Raw genomic sequence first — 22,722 nt, 5'->3', positions numbered from 1 at the left:
GCCTCAACAAAGCAAAGATGACGCAAGGCCAAATCACAAGGAATTAAAGGATAAGAAGTGCTGCAAATGTGGAATGCGAGGCCACATGTCGTACCACTGTCAAGAAGGAAAGGGAGAAAAGGAGGAGCAAAGCCAAGGTGACAAAAAGGAGAGAGAATCAGAAGACAAACCGAAGTCCAAGGATCCTATCTCCACGCTAGTTCTATCGTCCATCAGCCACATGGAAAGGGACAGGATCAGCTACCTTGACTCGGGAGCCTCAAACCACATGACTCCGGACAGGCATCGGTTCGTGGACTTCGTGCCTGCAACTGGACAGATCAGGATTGGTAATGGATACCTGGAGGTCAAGGGAAAAGGTACGATTGTCGTAAAAATGACTAAAGCCTGTGACGGGTGCAACTTATCCTTGTCGAACGCCCTGTGGGTGCCTGAACTAGACGTAAATCTAATCTCAATCAGGCAATTGGCAGTAAAGGGTGTCACCACAGTGTGTACGACGGATGAGGCCATCGGTACACATGATGATGGGGATTTAATATTCAATTCGAAGGTAGGAGACAATGTGTACTATCTAGAGACAATACCATCGGAAAGGCATGTAGCAAACGTTTCCATGGAGAACGATAAGGAAAGACCTGGGAAAGAGGACAAAGACATTGAGGTTATCGAAGCGAAGGCTTACAAAAGCATCGTACCATGGCATGAGAGGTTAGGCCATCTGCATGGAAATGCGATGAGGAAGATCCCTATAAGCAGTATGAAAGAGGACTCGAGGAAGCATGAGGAACCATGCGGAGTCTGCGTGAAGGGGAAGATGACCAAAGTACCATTTCCGAGGACAGCTCACCACACGTGTCAGCGCCCCTTAGAGATTGTTCACAGCGACATTAGTGGCAGAACTCAATGCAAGTCACTGGGTGGAGGTAATTATTTCGTGACCTTCATTGATGATATCTCCCGTTTCATGTACGTTAGGATCATCAGCAGGAAGAATGAAGTGCTCAAGTGCTCCAAAGAATACCAGGCGGAAGTAGAGGCTTTACACCAGTCCAAAATAAGTGCTCTCCAGACCAACAACGGGGTGAGTACACAGGGGAAAACTTCGAAAGCTATCTGAAGGAGAAAGGCATCTTACACAGGAAGACCGTTCCTAGGAACCTTGAGCAAAATGGAGTTTCTGAACGAGCAAACAGATCCCTGGTGGAAATGTCTAGATGTTTACTCATCCAATCAGGGCTCCCTGACTATCTGTGGGGGGGAAGCTGTGAACACGGCATGTTACATAAGTAACCTATGCCCATCCGCTGCTATTGGAGGCAAAATCCCACTGGAATTATGGAAAGGTAAGGGATGTGACATCCAAGGGGAGATCAGCAGCCTGAGAGTGTTCGGATGCAGAGCCTGGTACCTGAGAAGTCCAAGCGGAGGAAAGTTCGAGAGCAGGACAGATGAAGGGATATTTGTAGGGTACGACAGACAGGTTAAAGGCTATAGAATTTACCTGCCGAAGACCAAGAAGGTGATAATATCCTTTCATGTCAGGTTCGAGGAGAACGCGTTTCCATACAAGAGTGTCAAGATGGAAACGAGCAATATAAAAAGTAGATCTTCAGAATGGATATGGGATGTAGAAGACTTCGAACTTGGAAGGGGAGTTGCTTAGACTGTCATCGAAACACAAAGCGATAGAGAGAACGATGAACGGGAGACCGACTACTTCATGGACAATTTAGTGAGTGAGAATAATCAGGAGGAGGCTGTGAGTGACCGGTTGTGCCCAGGAGGTCGGCAAGACTTCACAAACCAAAGACATGTGATAGTTGTGCTCATACTGCGACCGTTTGTAAGGCTCAAAGCATGTGTGTACCTGTGAATGTGGACGAAGCCCTGAGGGGGCCAGATGCTCAAAGGTGGACTGATGCAATAATGAAGGAGTTAGACAATTTAAGGAGTAAAGATGTATGGGACATTGTGCAAAGGCCTTCAAATAGAAACGTTATAGACTGTAAGTGGGTGTTTATGATAAAGAGAGACCCTGATAGGTATAAGGCCAGACTAGTAGCTCGAGGATTCTGGCAGAGACCTGGAGTAGATTATTCGGAACCCTTTAGCCTAATAGTGAAACGCAGAACTCTAAGAATTCTACTTGCTCCGTGCGTGGAGAATGAGTGGGTTTACGAGCATATCGATGTGGAATGTGCGTATCTCAACAGTCCTCTGGATGAGGATATATACATGGAGCAACCAGAATTTTTTAGAGTTCCAGGAAAGGACAGGACTCAATTTGTGTGCAAACTTAAAAAGAGCCTGTATGGATTGAAGCAAGCTGGGAAAATGTGGTTCAGGTACATAAATAGTATCTTGAAGGGTATGAGTCTGAACCCATGTATGAGTGATCCGTGTGTGTATGTAAATGCGTCCAACGATCTGATTGTAGCTGTGTATGTGGATGGCATTCTTGTAGTTGGAACGAAGGATTGGGTTGAAGTGTTTAAGACTAGAATTAAGGGCAAATTAGATGTTAGAATGCTAGGTATAGACACTCAATTTTTATCCATCCACCTGAGTATCAGCCAAGCAGTACCACTGTTGTATTTGATCAATCCGTACAGATAGGTCAAATGCTGGATCTGTTTGACATTACTCATGAGGTTGGAGTGTCGACACCGCTGGCCAAGGAATGTGAAGCCGGTTTTGACATTGAGTGTGATGAGCCCTTCGATAATAAGTTGTACGAACAAGCTGTGGGGCATATAATGTATACCGCAACAGTAAGTCGCCCTGATGTCGCGTGTGCAATAGGAAATTTGAGCCAAAGATGTGCAAACCCAACCGTATCCGATTGGAAAGCAGTGAGGCGGATATTCAAGTACCTGTTGAAAACCAAAGACTTAAGGCTAGTATACCAAAGGACAGGACAACCCTTGAAGGTGTTCTGCGATTCGGATTTTGCGGGCTGTACGGTAGATAGGAAATCGAGGAGTGGGTATGTCTTCATACTCGCTGGTGGTGCAATATCCTGGTTGTCTAAGAAACAACCAATCATAGCTCAATCGACATGCGAAGCGGAGTTCGTGGCAATGCAGGAGGCAGCAAGGGAAGCTATACGGATTTCCTTATTGTTAAGGGAGTTGTTGGGTCAATTGTCATATTGCCCTCGCCCTTGCAAGATTTTATGTAATAAAATTACAAATTATAAGATAATATCAGGGCTATTTCATGGTCAAAGGATGAAGTAGTTGCATTGGCATTAAGGAAACAATATAGAGTGTAATAAAAGAAAAACAAGAAAATACAAATTCTGACAGTGCATTTAGTAAAAAATCAAGAAAAAGACAGATGTTAGGAAACTATGGCAAAATAAAAGAAGCTCAAGAGGTAACCATAATAATAAGAAAGAAACACAAGAGAAAGATCACTAAAATAAATTACAAAGTGTAAAATAGCGGTAGAAGACAAAAAACAAACAACAAGTAGGAGCAAAGAAAATAAGTTATACAATAAAGGAAATGAAGGAATGATTATAAATCAAACCTTAAATCCTACAGAAAGTACATATAATGTTGAAGGGAACGAGGAATATGAAAGACAAATTAAAGAAGGTAAGAAAAATTTATCATTAATTAAGAGAGATTTTATATTATAATAGAAAGATACCGGAATATACAAAAAGATAGGAGAAAAGAAAAGAAAATGACCAGATGAACAAAGCAAAATGGGCAGAAGAAAGAAGCAAACTAACAAAAAAAGTGAGGTAATAGAAGGTTGTAAATAAGAGATAAAGTAGAAGAACCCAAAATAAAATTGAACATAAATAGATTAAACTTTGTTTCAGGGCATCACTCTTTTCTGGTCATTGTTTGTATCTTCTAATGTTATTTCATGAATATGATGATGAATATGAGAAAGAAAAATAACAGTTTTGAGTTTAGCGATCAATTGTTTCACAAGTAGTGATCAATATATAAATTGATTTGGCAAAGGCAACTTTTGGTATTTTGTACGAGGAGAAAAATATATATAACCCAACTTATATTATAGCGAAAACATTCATGGTGTGGACAGAAATTAATGCTTTAATGATAATCTGACATAAGGACAAGGTCAACCATACACAGTATAGGTATATGGTATAATATGGGTTCTCCACTACTCAACAAGAATAGATAAAACACATTTCAACACATTTCCTAAAAAGAATATTATACATACTGAAATACCATGTAATGCCAGATTATGTGATTAAAAGCAGTAAGAATAGTCTTGGAATACAAAATAATAAAATGAGGCATAAACTACATGTTAAAACTGGAAAACATGGGAGAACACATAATTAGAAAGGAAAACATTGCAAAAAGTAATACACACATAATAAACTCAAATAGAGTTATGAAGCCGATGGTACAGAAATAATAATAAATTTAAACTGAACAATAATAGAAGAAATAACACAAATACTTCCTGGATAAGAGAAAGAAAGAATAGGATAATCTACCTATAGTGAAATATATAAATATGCTAAAAATATAGAAAAAAAATAATTAAAGTTACTTACATATGAAACTGCTGTTAATAACTAAAAGGATAATCAAAGTTAGAGTAGCTGGGAGACAAGAACGATCAGTAAATGCAGAAAATAGCATAAAATACAAAACAGATGAAAACAAAATGTATAATATGTGTAAGAAAAATATATTGGATGATATTAAGAATTTACAACAAAATTCATTAAAAAACAACAATAGGATGGTAATTTCTTTTTCTGATAAAGAAAAATAGTTACGAGAACTGACAAATTTTATTAAAAAGCAAAAGCAGCATTAAGCTAAGATCATTTTATCATAGAAGAATAGCAATTCAGACAAATTCACAAATTATAATAATCTAAGAACAACTTAAAAACTTTGTTATGTTTGTTTTGCAGTAACCAACAAATTTAAAGACTTTTAACCTAAGTATAAATATGCTACAAATAATTTTATGTAGAAATAAACATAAATAATATTAAATAAATAGAATTTTTCTTATTGAAATGTGACAGTCTGTAATAAAAGATAAATTAAAAAAGAAAAAATAATTTTAACAAAGAAGAAATTTATAAAAATTTATTCTTAAAAAATTGTGGCCAATCAGATACGTGAAATAAAAGATTATTAGAAGAAACATGATTAGTTTACAAGAAGATCATACGAAAGGAGAAATGAAACACGTACCGTATTCTCTCAACATACGATTGCGAAGAGGTTTACTTACTCTATATTTCATTTCCGAACTTCTTCGTTTCCACGCAGTCATAGCAGTTCAGAACTATTTTATGAAAATTAAGAATTTCCTACATCAAATTATTTGATTTGCAAGACCTCATATATTTCTAAATTACTCACACAAAATTAGTACAGCCTGTGAACAATGCAAGCATTAAAAAGAAATAAGCGATACAGTAGCCCAAACAAGGACAAAGGTTGAAATAAAACATCAAAAATAGCAGTTATTATTCAAATATGTATGAAAAATCCATGAGAAATTAAATTCGTCTTTAAATGAAAGACGGTTATGTATATGAAAATCAAAAATGCAGTGAAAATACAAAAAACATAAAAGAAGAAAACTGTATTTGTTATTACGACTTACTGTTGCATGTAGAATAATTTCCATTTCGATTACTGTACCACCCCTGTTATTAAATAGGTTTTGGAGTTCGATATTTAATTGATTCACACAGATTCAGTTTTTATATTGTAATATCGTGGAAATTAAAGATATAAATTTTTCCCCGATTACTTACAATTTATTAATATTGAATTAAATATACAAATATAAATTGGACAGAAAACGATGTTTGTTTAACTGAAACTAAATGCGATACTCGTATCTATATCAAATAACTTTACAGTTATCTGGCAACTCTCGTCACAACGAATCTAACACACACACACACTCTCTCTCTCTCTCTAGACAACTCGATCAATTCTCTCAACTCTACTCTTCGGTGTCTCGATCAACTCTGACTCTCGCAACACACACACTTTTCGACTCGCACACTCTGACCTCTCGGTCGTCCCTCCTTGAAACACAAAACCGTTCTTCTGTTCTAACGTTGTTTATTGTTTTTCTCATATCTACGTAAGAACTAGGTGACTTTAGTCACATAGGCGCTCTTAAATGTAAACGAACCACAGAAAGACGACGTACACGGCTTTTTCTAATTTCAACCGACCTCTAATTTAAATTACTTTACGATATTACAATATTTTCTATTTCACCACCATGTACAGCCATATGAACATACCGAATACTCTCAGATAATTAACACGTGGCGGAAGTCGTACCAACTTCGCATGTAGAAACTAGTGATCATACCAACATGACATTTATCTCAACAGATTAAACAGTACTGAACTCTATGATGATGCGCTAGCATGATATAATGTCGACGATGAGGTAGCGTTGTTTGCTGATTGGTAATACTTCAGGACTACAAGTGGGACCTCTGTACGGTCGCTGGTTAAATCGGTCACATTGCGATATTTTTATGAAATTTAAACGTAATTCTTTTGTTAACATTTTCATAATTATACTTCAATTTTAGGATTAATTAAAAAATATTTAATAATTATATTAATATAGATTACTATAAATAACGATTATTATAGTGCAAAATTTTATGTGTATATAGTATGTTAAAATATGTAAATGTATGTAAAATAAAATATATAAATGTGTGCATATGCAAAATATATTACATGTGTGTGTACCTACATTCAAAATACGTAACAGTTATACAATATTTTAGATTACGAATTTGGATTTTCTCGTCCATTATGTTCTTTTATTACAATTTAATTGTCAGTTGCAAATCGATTCACAAGATTCATAAAAAGTTCTGCCCGAGCAGTCGAGCTATATGGTCGAGTGAATCAGTGCTTCCGTAAGTGCGACAAGTGGGAAAACAAAGAGACATATAATAGAACCAATCGCTAAATGATGGAAAACATGCAAAAAATACCACCAATAAAAATTCTAAATAAAGGCGAAACATATTCAATAAACAGAGCTATAGATAAAACAAACCCAAATAAACCAACAAGCGAAGTTCAGGATTGCTCAGTTATTAATGAAATAGAAATGGAAATTACACAAAATAATGACGAAAAGAATAATATCAACAATGATCTACCACATCAGAACGAAAGCTGGAAGAATGTAACTCCCAGCAAAAAACGAAAAATAACTTCAAACACAAATGCTAGGAGGGCTATTGAAACAGAAAGGCAACAATGGCTACAGGAAATTCCTCTACAAAACTCCTTCAGCTCACTGTCAGAAGAGGTGGATTCAGACCCAGCTGAAAAACCAATAACACACATTCCCAAACCACCACCAATTTACATAGATGCTAAAATAATAGACCCCCTCATTGATCTGCTAAACATTACACCATCAAACAACTTAAATTGGATCAGGTAAAAGTATAAACTAATACCCCAGATATTTATAGGAAAGTAACAAAAGCACTAAAAGAAAAAAACGCTGGGTATCATACTTACTAACCCAAAACTGATAAAAGCTTCAAAGCAGTAATCAGAGGTTTACACCCTAAGACAAATACAAATAACATATGCGAGGAATTAGCCAAAATCGGACATCAGGTAAGAACGATCAATAATATAACCAGATTTGATACTAAACAACCATTACCACTATTTTTAATAGAGCTTGAACCTAAAAATAACAACAAAGAAATTTTCGAAATTAAAAAAATTTTAAGCACAATAATTACAGTCGAGCCATCCAGACACAAAAAAGACATACCACAATGCGGTGTCAACAATATGGACACACAAAAAATTACTGCAACAGAAACCCGGCATGAGTCAAATGCGCAGGAAAGCACCTAACAATTAACTGCCCGCACACGGGAAAAATAAATGATGTAAAATGTTACAATTGCGGTGGAAATCACCCAGCTAGCTACAGAGGCTTTATAGTCAGAAAACAACTTCAAAACAAACTTTTTCCGCCGCTTCGTAACAGGACATATAATAACTACCACATACAACAGGATAGCATAGTAACCGAGACATCAACAAACGTACAGCATGTAATGAACATCAACCATAATAATACCAACACCTTTGGTAGCCGAAGCTACGCGCAAGTAGCCAAACAGTCAACACCATTAGAAAATCAAAACCAGAACAATAACATCGACGGCGCTACAGAAATCAAAGAACTGTTAAAGCAATCCATTAAAAACATGGAAATGCTAACAAAAATGATAGGCGAACAAAACGCAGTACTTAGACAGCAAACGCAACAAATCACACTCATGCTACAACTACTTACAAACATTCTAAGCAAAAAATAAAAATGGACACGCTTAAAATAGCAGCCTGGAACTCTAACGGCCTACAACAAAGGACCCTAGAAACTAAAACATTCCTGTATAACAATAATATCGATATACTACTTGTTTCAGAAACACACTTCACTATAAAAAGCTATTTGAAAATACCGTACTACACCATATATGATACCAAACACCCCTCAGGAAAAGCACACGGAGGGACCACAGTGATAATAAGAAACGATATCGAACATCACTTACACAGCCAAGTTAGTAAGGAATATATTCAAGCAACCACCGTTACAGTACAAACTAGCAGGAACTATTTACAGCTGTCAGCAGTATACGTACGACCGCGACAGAAAATGACAACACAAATGTGGAAAGAGTACTTTCAACACTGAGGTGACAAGTATATCTCAGCGGAAGACTACAATGCAAAGCACACGCTATGGGGATCAAGAATTACCACACCTCGAGGTAAAACCCTGGAAAGATACATTAGAAACAATAACCTCAATATATTATCCACAGAAAGACCGACATACTGGTCGGCTGACCTGAGCGAAATACCTGACCTACTTAATTTTGCAGTTACAAAGGGACTAAATGCAAATAAACTAAATATAGCACCCAGCCTCGAGCTTACCTCCGATCATACAGCCATAATTATTACATACAGAAACAAACCGATACTTTATAACAATTCAGAGACACTATGCAATAAAACCACCAAATGGCAAACATTTAAAGAAAGAATTGAGAGCAAAATCAACTGCAACATCCCATTGAAAACACCTGAACACATCGAACAAGCAGTAACAACACTTACAGAAACTATTCAGGAAGCAGCATGGGCAGCCACCATACCCGAATCAATAAATGGACAAACACAAATAATTCCGCCAGACATCCTCGAAAAAATTAGAGAAAAAAGAAAACCGAAAGCAAAATGGCAAAAACATAGATCAAAAGAAAACAAAAAAAAACCTAAATAAACTTGCAAAGGAAATAAAAAGCAAAATAAAAGAACACAACCACAACGAGTTCACAAAATTCATAGGGTCACTATTTGCACATGAGAACACCAACTACTCCCTATGGAAAGCAACAAAAAAAATAAAGAAGCCAATAAAACTAGTCCCAGCAATCAGAAAAGCAAATAACACATGGGCAAGAAGCAATGAAGAACAAGCTGCAGAATTTTCTAACCACCTAAGCAACACATTTACACCACATAATATCAATAACAGCAACCACAATTGTCATACCGACGAGGATGCGTTAACCACTAGTACCTCAACTGACAAACACTACATCATACCTAAAACAACAGTACAAGAAATTAGAACCATAACCGAGAAAACAAAAAACAATAAAGCACCAGGAATCGACCTAATCAATGGTAAAATCTTGAAAAACCTTCCTCCAAAAGCGATACGACTAATCACAATAATTTACAATGCAATGTTAAGAATCCAATACTATCCTAAACTATGGAAACTAGCATAGATCATAATGTTACCTAAACCAGGCAAGGACCCACACCAAACAGCATCTTACAGACCAATATCACTACTTGCCGTGTTTTCTAAAATACTAGAAAAAATAATTTACGCCCGCTTAAAACCAATAATAGAGAAGGAAAAATTAATACCAGATCACCAATTTGGATTCAGAAACAAACACTCCACGATAGAGCGAATGCACAGACTCACAAATGAAATAATACTAGCATTCAAAAACAAACAATACTGCACAGCCCTCTTTATGTACATCGAGAAAGCATTTGACAAAATAAACCACGAAAGCCTACTTCAATCAATCAGAAAACAATTCCTGGAGCAGATATACCATTTAATTAAATCTTTCCTAAGCAGCAGAACCTTCGTAGTAATAATTAAAGACACATACTCTGATGTTAAAGACATCAAGGCAGGGGTTCCGCGAGGAAGCGTCTTAGGACCAATACTATACACACTATACGCGGCTAACATACCAACAACTACCAATAGCAAAATACTGACATTTGCGGATGACACAGCTGTACTAGTCAGGCACACCAACCCGGTAACAGCAGTCACATTACTACAAGAACATATCACAAAAATAGAAAAGTGGCTGCAAGTAAACAAATTAAAGCAAATCCCGATAAATGCAACCACATTACATTCACACTGCGAAAACAAATACCACCAAACATTATACTTAACGGCACGCACATGACGCAAACAAGGCAAGTCAAATACCTAGGACTACACTTAGATACACGATTCACATGGAAACAGCATATTAAATCAATAATATACAAAATACAGGCAGCAAGGAGACAAATGCATTGGTTAACAAGTCGAAAATCCAAACTAAGCATAGAAAATAAATTAAAAATATACAAAGCAATTATAAATCCTGTCTGGACGTACGGAATACCACTATGGGGAACAGCAGCAATGAGCCATATAACCAAAATAGAGACAATCCAAGCAAAAATTCTTAGAACAATAGTAAACGCCCCATGGTACGTTAGAAACGGTGACATACGGAAGGACCTTGGAATACCATCCGTCAAGGAAGAAGGTACAGAGAAAGAATAGCACCCGAATCGGCTGGCAGCGGAAACGATCAACACAAGCATAGAAAGAAGGCTAAAAAGGAAACACCCAGCAGATCTCATAAAGGATGTATCTTAACAAACACGAAGATGGTACCACATTGGGGGTAGCCACCCACGTGATAATCAAACAGCAAAAAAATACTACCAAATGTCCAAATTGGACAAATTGTGAATGTGAAATAATAAATAAAAAAAAAAAAAGGTTAAAATGTGGTACATGTATCCAAAATAAAATGCACAATTTACCTTTCCAAAATAACCGTACTAGAGCACGCGAGATTTTAAAATTAGTACATACCTATTCAAATGGACCTAAAAAATACCGGGTTTGTTGGATCTAAATATTTCTTAACATTTATAGACGACTACAGTAAGTGCGCATTGATTTATACTTTGAAGTCAAAAGATGAAGTTTACAATTGTTTCCTTGATTATATAAACAAAGTTGAAAATTTTACTGGTAAGAAGATAAAGAGATTAAGATGCTATAATGGAAAAGAATATATGAACAAAAACATGTACAATCTATTTAGGGAAAAGGGAATTGTCGTAGAACAATCATGAATTCCGCTAGATGCTTAGTACATGATTCAAAGCTGAATATTAAGTATTGGCCGGAAATAGTTAGAGCCGCGGCGTACTTAAAAAATAGAACCATTACGAACACATATGGAAATAAAACACCATTTGAAATATTTTTTTTTTTTTTTTTTTTTTTTTTTTTTTTTTTTTTTTTTTTTTTTAAGGAAACCGAATATAAATAATTTAAGATTGTACGGAAGTAGAGTTTTCGTAAGAATACCTGAAATTAAAAGAAATTCGAAATGGGACAAAAAAATCAGACACTGGGATACTTGTAGGTTATGAAAACATTGGATATAGGATCCTAGTTAATAATAAAATTATAATTGCAAGGCACGTAGAATTTATAGGTGAACATGATAATTTAGTAGGATTTCAAGGAGAAGATGAATCAGACAATGAAACAGAAAAGGATTTTGACGAACATTCGGATTCAAACGAAATTCATGAAAATATAATAAATGACGAAAAGATCGAACAGGTTGCAATAAAAGAAGAGAGAAATTTAAGTAACGAATTAGAAAAAAAAACTTGAGGACATAGAAAATAATTTGAGAAGGTCAGGACGGGAAAGAAAGAAACCTCAAAGATATGGCCAAATGAGCTCATATTTCATTTATGTGAATGTAGTTAGCGCAGACAGTCCTCAAACCTATAAAGAAGTTTTACTGATGTTCAACTGATGTTCTCCTATAGTCGGGTGGCGGCTGGTCGGTGCCTTTGGTACCCGTCGGTTCGCTGATCCGGTGCGGAGAATTTCGGAGAAGTTGGTGGGCCCATATCTGCCAAGACCACTCACCTCACCTACTCGTGGGGCTCCCCGTCACCCTGCACCGGCCTTGACCGGGGTAGGGTGCGAAAGAGTGAGTGGCACCAGGATGGAGATTAGTTGACGACCCGGCAACCAATTTATAAACAATATGGCAGACACGAAAACCAATAAAAACGTTTACGGTGCAGGGGAGGGAGACCGCAGTACCGGCGCAGTCGTGGGTAGTCAAGTGGGCCCCGCTGCGTCGTCATCTCACGACCACGGCCGTTCGAGGGTGGACCGCCAGGCCCCCGGACGTGTTTCCGCGTCTGGCGAGGACAATGGGATGGAGATTACGGAGGAATCTCCAAGGAGGAGGAGCACGAGGAGCTCGCTCAGAAGCACGGACAGGTCGGAGTGCGCTCTTCTAGCTCCACCCCTGGTGGACTATGCCACGTCATCGGTGGCAGTAGGGCCGCGGACGCGAGTAGGGTCCGACGACGAGGAGTCCGTCGCCTCGATCTCGTCGCGTTCATCGCTGGCCTCTGCGACGTCCAGGGGTAAGAAGAGGAGGGTCGCCATTACAACCCCGGACGTGCCCGAAGAACTGGACATCCTGGTAAGGACGAGCTCGCCCGCGGAAGTCAGCGCGGAGGTGACGACGCGCATCTCCGAAATTATGAGGGTTGCGACGATATTGTCCAACCTGAAGGGGACGTGTATAAAGACGCTGAAAGACGCGGCGAGCTATCTCACCGCCGCTTGGAAGCACGAGTCCTGCAGGAGAAGGACCGGACAGGCGCGCGACAGCGACGTCGTAGACACGAGGCTGTCCGCGGTGGAACAAGAGAACGCAGCCCTTCGCCAAGACCTGGCGAAATTGGCTGCTCGCGTTCAGGATTGTCCGCGATGCACCGGCCCACTGCCCGAGTATGGCCGTCCTCCGCGCGAAGACAAGAGCGACAGGGCACGCCTAGATGCCCTGGAGAGGGAGGTCCGGGAGCTCAGACCCTCCATCGTCAAGACCATCGAGGAGCTGCTCGGGAATCGACGACCACGGACCCCCGACGCACGTCGAAGCGCGGACCGCTCCGCTACTCTCCGTGCCTCCCAAACTGCGTCGCTCCCGAGGGAGCAGGAGGGTGGCGAGTCGTGGACAGTGGTGGAGTCGAGGGGGAAAAGGCAACGGAAGAAGCGGAAGAAGACAGCCGCCGCCGCCGCCGCCGCCGCCGCCGCTGGAGTCGAGACGGCGAGAAACGGGGCGACCGTGGCTCCGCCGGCGACGAGCGGACGCCAGCGGCTACCGCAGTCAAGGACGACAGGCGCGCCGAAACCGAGCGCCGCCGCAACGAAAAGAGGACCGCCGCAGGCACCCAAGACGGTCACGCTCCCTCGAGCACCGCGAACATCCGCTGTGACTCTGACGTTGAACGAGGGAGCTAGGATGTCGTACGCCGACGTGCTCGAGGCAGCCAGAGCGAAGGTCCCGCTCTCGGAGGTGGGTGTGGAGTCCGTCGACATGAGGAAGGCAATGACGGGCGCCATAATCATCAGGGTCCCTGGGGACAGGGACAGGGGAAAGGCGTCGCTGCTGGCGACGCGTCTGGCCGAGGCGCTGGATCCGACGGCGGTGAAAGTCGCCACACCAACCAGGATGGCCGAGCTTCGAGTGACCGGGATCGACATCTCGTTCAAAAAGGACGAACTGCGGCGAGCTTTGGCATCGGCTGCAGGATGCGGCTGCGCCGAGATGCACGTCGGAGAGATCGGCGCCACCAGGGGCGGCCTCGGGTCCGCGTGGATCAAATGTCCGGTGGCAGGAGCCCGCAAACTAGCCCAGGCAGGGAAAGTAGCCCTGGGTTGGTCGACAGCGAGGATCAGAGCGATCCCGAAGCGGCCCCTCCAGTGCTTCAAGTGCCTGGAGCTGGGGCACGTGCGCGCAACATGCGTGTCCGGTGTGGATCGCGGGCATCTGTGCTACAGGTGCGGCGGTAGCGCACATCGAGCCAGGGGCTGTCCGGCCTCTGCTCCCAAGTGCCCTCTGTGCGAGTCGCTCGGGGCACCCGCCAACCACAGGATGGGCGGGGCGGCCTGAGCGCCCCCGAAGACCAAGAGGAGGAGACCAATCCGCGAGCCAGCGGCGGAAAAGAGTCCACGAAGCGCCGCGAAAGCAGCAGCGGCGGATGGTCGGGAGGAGGCCATGGAGGTGACCGCGTAATTCGAGCGCCTCCTCCAATGCAACCTCGGTAGGTCGAGAAGAGCGCAAGATCTGCTCTCGCAGACCATCCGGGAGAACGAGGTCGCCCTCGCGGCGGTGGCCGAGCCGTACCGCGTTCCCGACGCTCCCAACTGGATCGCGGACCTAGACGGATCCACCGCGATAACTTGGACGTCAGCCTCGAGTGCCCCCGGCGTTCCGCTCGATCGCGGCCGCGGCTTCGTCGCGGTCGAGTGGGCTAGGATAGCGGTGGTGGCCGTCTACGTCTCCCCCAACATCGGCCTGGATGCGTACGGGGACTTTCTGGACAGGGTCGGCGAGTGCGTCAGGAGATGCCTTCCCCGCCAGGCGCTCGTCCTCGGGGACTTTAACGCCCATTCCTGAACTTGCTTCCTTGATTCCATGAATATGGTGTTGTTTCCTTGGTTTTTAGCAGACATGGAAAATTACATCTAAAAATTACACTCTGCGTTACCACTGCTTTTATACAAAATAGTGAAATGAGAAATTAAGTACTGTATTTAAAATTAAAAAATAATGCTATATAGAAATAAAATAGCAATCCAGGGACCTGAAAGATTTCGTTAATAAAATAATACAATATAAATCATTAATTCACTCACATTGATGGTACTGATTTAAATCAATGAATGTAGAGTTGCTTCCGATTAACGGTACAACTGTTATAAATTAAGAGCACAATTACTTTGAATTAATGGGAGAATATGGTTATAAATTATTGGTATAGTTGTTAAGAATTAATGGAGGAATTGTTTTAGATTAATGGCTTAAATATTATAAATTAATGGCTTAGATGATATAAATTAATAGTTTAAATATTGTAAATTAGTGGCTTAGATGTTGTAAATTAATAGCTTAAATGTTATAATTTAATGGCTTGGATGATATAAATTAATAGTTTAAATGTTATAAATTATTGGCAAAATGTATAAAATAACAGTTCGAAAGTTAGAAATTAATGGCTTAAATGTTATAAATTAATAGCTTAAATGTTATAAATTAATTTCTTAAATGTATAAAATAACACATTAAATGCTGTAAATTAATGGTTTAAATGTTATAAATTAACAGTTTAAATGTCATAAATTAATAGCTTGAATGTTATAATTTAATGGCTTAGATGATATAAATTAATAGCTTAAATGTTATAAATTAATAGCTTAAATGTATAAAATAACACATTAAATGTTGTAAATTAATGGCTTAGATGTTGTTAATTAATAGCTTAAATGTTATAAAATAATAGCTTAAATGTATAAAACAACAGTTTAAACGTTGTAAATTAGTGGCTCAGATGTTGTCAATTAATTGCTTAAATGTTAGAAATTAATGGCTTAAATGTTAGAAATTAATAGTTTAAATGTTATATATAATTGCTTAAATGTTATAAATTAATGGCTTAAATGTATAAAATAACACTTTAAATGCTGTAAATTAATGGTTTAAATGTTATAAATTAACAGTTTAAATGTTCTAAATTAATAGCTTGAATGTTATAATTTAATGGCTTAGATGATATAAATTAATAGTATAAATGTTATAAATTAATGGATTAAATGTATAAAATAACACTTTAAATGCTATAAATTAATGGCTTAAATGTTATAAATTAATAGCATAAATGTTATAAATTAATAGTTTAGACGTTATAAATTAATTCCTTAAATGTTATAAATTAATGGCTTGAATGTTATAAATTAATAGCTTAAGTGTTGTAAATTAATGGTTTAGACGTTATAAATTACTAGTTACAATGTTGTTGTTTGATATTTTTTCTTACTTACCTGGTATTTATGTTCTTCTTCGATGTTCACTCTCCGGAATTTCAGGCACAAAAGAGCTCGCGCGCGACTTCCGTGTTCCTTATATAACTTAACAAGGCGTCGGTTTGTTAATCAAACGGTAACGATTTTTTGACATAGCAGGAGACGGTTTTTCCATTGTAACAAAATCAAATTGAACGATTTCTTAATTTTTATCGTAAATTGGCATCTTTTACGATTTAATACGATATCCATTTTTATCATTTTAATAGTTTCTACAAACTAAGACTAAATTCACACCTACATGATACTAGTTTTCGACTATCGATTAGTTTGGACAAAAAGGGAAAAGAGCCTAAGGGCAGTCGATGACGTTACTGTGAAATAAGTTAAGCTATTAAATAATCAGACAGATAAAATTCATATTAAGCGTTATATTATATTATCGATATTCGTTCATTTACTCGTGCTAATTAAAAAATAAAACGTTCTTTTTTCTTGAGTAACACCTACATCACTGTTTGCGATATTTAAGATTCTTATTTAATGCTTATTTAGAAGTCAGGTACTTTTTTAATTCTTCACAAGTTAAACGATTAAATTTACTCGTTATAGTTGTAACATAAAATGGCTTTATTTCTTCAATACCGCCTGCATCGCTGTACGTGATACAGTTATTAATTATGTAGCAAATAATATGATCTAATTGGTTGTAATCGCGGTTACGTATTTCTTCGTTAAATCTATCGATGTATTGGGCTATTAGCGCGAGACTTACTGATTCCTCGAGGAATGGTTTGATTCTTATAAATTAATGTTTTAAATGTGCCAATTAATGTTTCAATTGTTATAAGTTAATAGTTTAATCGTTGTTAATTATTTGCTTAAATGTTATAAATTAATAGCTTAAGTGTTATAAATTAATAGTTTGAATGTTAGGAATTAATGGTATAAATGTAAAAATTAATAGCTTAAATGTTATGAATTTGTGACTTATTGTTGTAAATTCATGACGTAAATATTGTAAATTAATGGCTTAAATGTTATAAATTAATAGTGAAGTCCAGTGTAGATCATCCAAAATGATCTTAGGGGCTTTTGGTGATCCAAACTGGACTGTTGCGTAGTTCTTGGCTTGGTATCGTTTTCCAAAGATTAATCGACTGATTAATTTTTGGAAAACGATGCCAATTACCAGGTCTCACCACGAGGAGGAGACTACGCACGAGACCCGCCCATGGGTTATTTAACACCACACATCGATCTCGACATTCAACCTATTGGCAGAATGTCCAGTTTTGACACTACTTGACCATGGGCCTGCGTAAAGAAATAGTTGTTTCGTAGTCTAACTGCGAAACACATATCTCCAACGCAGCGCTAACATGAATATTTACAAACGTAGAACAGGGCATACGTAACGCATCATCTATCTCCCACACAACGATTACATCGATCAGTACAAATAAACAATAATTCGCATCCCTGCTGGCAACATTCGGTATCAAAGACACATTTATCTAACTTGGAACGAAAAGAAGAAGATGAAGCTACTGACACTGTCCCGAAACGGACGAGATCGCGATCTCTCGAAAGAACTAACAAACCTACGCGACGTACCCCCGTACACGAGATAACCCCGAGGTTCAACGGAAAGCCCAAGAATTGGCCGTAACTCGATACCTGTTTCGCCGTTCGAAACTTACACGAGTCGCGGTCGATGGCGCCGACAGATGATGCCAGTGATCCACTAGTAATTCAGCCGTGGATCCATCACATAGGCCAGCAACTTGACACACTCCAACTGAACAAGTGGAACTCGGGGAGGGTCCGCTGAACAGGATTACGAAGGCAAGAGGCCCCAACTGAACAGTGGGGTCCACTCACAGGGAGGGACCGCTGAACAGGATTACCGAGGCACGAGGCCCCAACTGAACAGTGGGGTCCACTCACGGGTCGGGACCGCTGAACAGGATTACGAAGGCAATACCTCAACTGAACAGTGGGGTCCACTCACGGGGCGGGACCGCTGAACAGGATTACGAAGGCAATACCTCAACTGAACAGTTGGGTCCACTCCAGCGGGGCCGAACAGGATTACGGAGGACGTGAAATTGGTGGTCTCTGATCGAGTACCCAAGTACCAATCGGACAGAACTGCAGATCCACGAGTGAATCCCCAACAGATTACTCAAGCATCACCGGCACGACGACAACTCCCGTGATCCGATGCAAACGTTGAGCAGTCACCAAGACAGAGCTGTCCTTGGGCGACTTACGAATCCGAAGAGTTGTCTAGAGCACATTGACCCGCACGCACCCGAAATACACGCGAGCGAGTACGCCACGCGACAGTTTGAAAGAACTGAGTGATCGCGAACCGATATATCGTGGGAACAATTTTTCCAGTATGGTAAGCGAGGGGATCAAGAGAGACGAGATCTTTATTTGTCGTTCCAAGATAGATAAGTATCTTTGTACAGAATGAGCTTACAATGTACATAACATAGGTATCTATCTTATGATTAATTAAAGCTAATACGCTCGCATCCCACGGTGTCCTGCGATGTCCCACGATGTCCCACGTTGCCCCCGCGGGGGGGTATTAGTCCAGTTTAGATCACCAAAACTATTTTGGGTGATCAAGACCAGACTATATTCAAGTAGTTTTTAGCTTGATATCGTTTTCGAATAATAATACTAATATTCGAAATAGTACTTGGTGTATTATTATTTGGAAAATGATACCAATTACCGGGACCCACCACGAGGAGGTAACTACGCTGGGGTCCCATTTACATATGAGTTTTTACGCATTGGAAGCAGAGATTGTTATTTCGACCAATCGCGGGGAGACGCAATCGCGAGGAGAGACGTCAACGGGAGTCGTAAATTCCCGTTACGATTATACTAATCGACACCACGAGTTGATCGATCCCCTGATTTCCGTTAAGATAATAGGGGTGATTAAGTTTATATAACACTGTGATTCACAGAATTATAAAATATATATTTCCAACACTTAAACTACACTGTTGAGTAGATACAAATCGTCGATAACACCTTGTCGCACGAATATGAGATAGATATGACTAATAGAGCGAGGTTCGTACAATCGAATTTCGTATGTTAGTGGACGTAGCACTAGAGGATACTTGATAGACACTAGATTTTGATGTTAGACTTCGATGTTGTCGTATGTAGAAGAAGTAAGTTGACTTGACCCTCCTGATGTAGCAGGAGAAGTCTGCGACTTGACACTCCGAGAGTCGTAGGAGAAGTGACGAGTAGGAAACCTTCGACCAACGTGGTTCGTGAGTGACCTTGTGCATGGGAAAACCCAGCCTGTTCTATTAGACAGATGTTCGATTTTTCCTAATGGGCGCGTACCCGCTTTCTCCGTGTTTTTAATTGCGCCTAATAAACCCAAGGACCTCTCTAAAAACCAGATGTGCGTCGCAAATATTTCTAGCCTTAAGAAAGCTTTCAGGACGACGGATGGAATACAGATACATGTGTACACAATGCAAGAGAAAGTTATGGTTGGTCCTCAGGTTTATTGAGGGTCGAAATGACGTTACGCAGGCCGTCGGCTGGCCGGTCGCGAGAGCTGCAGCGCAGATGTTTTAGGCGACGTAACAGAGATGTAAAATTATTTTATAATAGAGCGACATTGTAGCGGCGGCATTGTTTTGTCCGGAGTTTATTTGTTTTTAAATTACTTGTAATCTAACGGTTTTGGTACTCCGAGGCAAAACAACAACACTATTTGAAATGTCCTATGACTCATGTGCAGCTACAGATAAGATGTCGTTGCCTTCGGTTAAACTACACTTGCTTCCTTGATTCCATGAATATGGTGTTGTTTCCTTGGTTTTTAGCAGACATGGAAAATTACATCTTAAAATTACACTCTGCGTTACCACTGCTTTTATACAAAATAGTGAAATGAGAAATTAAGTACTGTATTTAAAATTAAAAAATAATGCTATATAGAAATAAAATAGCAATCCAGGGACCTGAATGATTTCGTTAATAAAATAATACAATATAAATCATTAATTCACTCACATTGATGGTACTGATTTAAATCAATGAATGTAGAGTTGCTTCCGATTAATGGTACAACTGTTATAAATTAAGAGCACAATTACTTTGAATTAATGGGAGAATATGGTTATAAATTATTGGTATAGTTGTTAAGAATTAATGGAGGAATTGTTTTAGATTAATGGCTTAAATATTATAAATTAATGGCTTAGATGATATAAATTAATAGTTTAAATATTGTAAATTAGTGGCTTAGATGTTGTAAATTAATAGCTTAAATGTTATAATTTAATGGCTTAGATGATATAAATTAATTGTTTAAATGTTATAAATTATTGGCAAAATGTATAAAATAACAGTTCAAAAGTTAGAAATTAATGGCTTAAATGTTATAAATTAATAGCTTAAATGTTATAAATTAATGGCTTAAATGTTATAAATTAATGGCTTAAATGTATAAAATAACACATTAAATGCTGTAAATTAATGGTTTAAATGTTATAAATTAACAGTTTAAATGTTATAAATTAATAGCCTGAATGTTATAATTTAATGGCTTAGATGATATAAATTAATAGTTTAAATGTTATAAATTAATGGCTAAATGTATAAAATAACAGTTCAAAAGTTAGAAATTAATGGCTTAAATGTTATAAATTAATTGCTTAAATGTTATAAATTAATGGCTTAAATGTATAAAATAACACTTTAAATGCTGTAAATTAATGGTTTAAATGTTATAAATTAACAGTTTAAATGTTATAAATTAATAGATTGAATGTTATAATTTAATGGCTTAGATGATATAAATTAATAGTTTAAATGTTATAAATTAATGGCTAAATGTATAAAATAACAGTTCAAAAGTTAGAAATTAATGGCTTAAATGTTATAAATTAATAGCATAAATGTTATAAATTAATAGTTTAGACGTTATAAATTAATTCCTTAAATGTTATAAATTAATGGCTTGAATGGTATAAATTAATAGCTTAAGTGTTGTAAATTAATGGTTTAGACGTTATAAATTACTAGTTACAATGTTGTTGTTTGATATTTTTTCTTACTTACCTGATATTTATGTTCTTCTTCGATGTTCACTCTCCGGAATTTCAGGCACAAAAGAGCTCGCCCGCGACTTCCGTGTTCCTTATATAACTTAACAAGGCGTCGGTTTGTTAATCAAACGGTAACGATTTTTTGACATAGCAGGAGACGGTTTTTCCATTGTAACAAAATCAAATTGAACGATTTCTTAATTTTTATCGTAAATTGGCATCTTTTACGATTTAATACGATATCCATTTTTATCATTTTAATAGTTTCTACAAACTAAGACTATATTCACACCTACATGATACTAGTTTTCGACTATCGATTAGTTTGGACAAAAAGGAAAAAGAGCCTAAGTGCAGTCGATGACGTTACTGTGAAATAAGTTAAGCTATTAAATAGTCAGACAGATAAAATTCATATTAAGCGTTATATTATATTATCGATATTCGTTCATTTACTCGTGCTAATTAAAAAATAAAACGTTCTTTTTTCTTGAGTAACACCTACATCACTGTTTGCGATATTTAGGATTCTTATTTAATGCTTATTTAGAAGTCAGGTACCTTTTTAATTCTTCACAAGTTAAACGATTAAATTTACTCGTTATAGTTGTAACATAAAATGGCTTTATTTCTTCAATACCGCCTGCATCGCTGTACGTGATACAGTTATTAATTATGTAGCAAATAATATGATCTAATTGGTTGTAATCGCGGTTACGTATTTCTTCGTTAAATCTATCGATGTATTGGGCTATTAGCGCGAGACTTACTGATTCCTCGAGGAATGGTTTGATTCTTATAAATTAATGTTTTAAATGTGCCAATTATTGTTTCAATTGTTATAAATTAATAGTTTAATCGTTGTTAATTATTTGCTTAAATGTTATAAATTAATAGCTTAAGTGTTATAAATTAATAGTTTGAGTGTTAGGAATTAATGGTATAAATGTAAAAATTAATAGCTTAAATGTTATGAATTTGTGACTTATTGTTGTAAATTCATGACGTAAATATTGTAAATTAATGGCTTAAATGTTATAAATTAATAGTGCAGTCCAGTGTAGATCATCCAAAATGATCTTAGGGGCTTTTGTTGATCCAAACTGGACTGTTGCGTAGTTCTTGTCTTGGTATCGATTTCCAAAGATTAATCGACTGATTAATTTTTGGAAAACGATGCCAATTACCAGGTCTCACCACGAGGAGGTGACTACGCACGAGACCCGCCCATGGGTTATTTAACACTACACATCGATCTCGACATTCAACCTATTGGCAGAATGTCCAGTTTTGACACTACTTGACCATGGGCCTG

Source organism: Bombus flavifrons, chromosome 16 (genome assembly GCF_040668555.2).
Source record: "Bombus flavifrons isolate JBK064 chromosome 16, iyBomFlav1_principal, whole genome shotgun sequence".
NCBI lineage: Eukaryota > Metazoa > Arthropoda > Insecta > Hymenoptera > Apidae > Bombus > Bombus flavifrons.
This window is presented reverse-complemented; position numbering follows the sequence as displayed.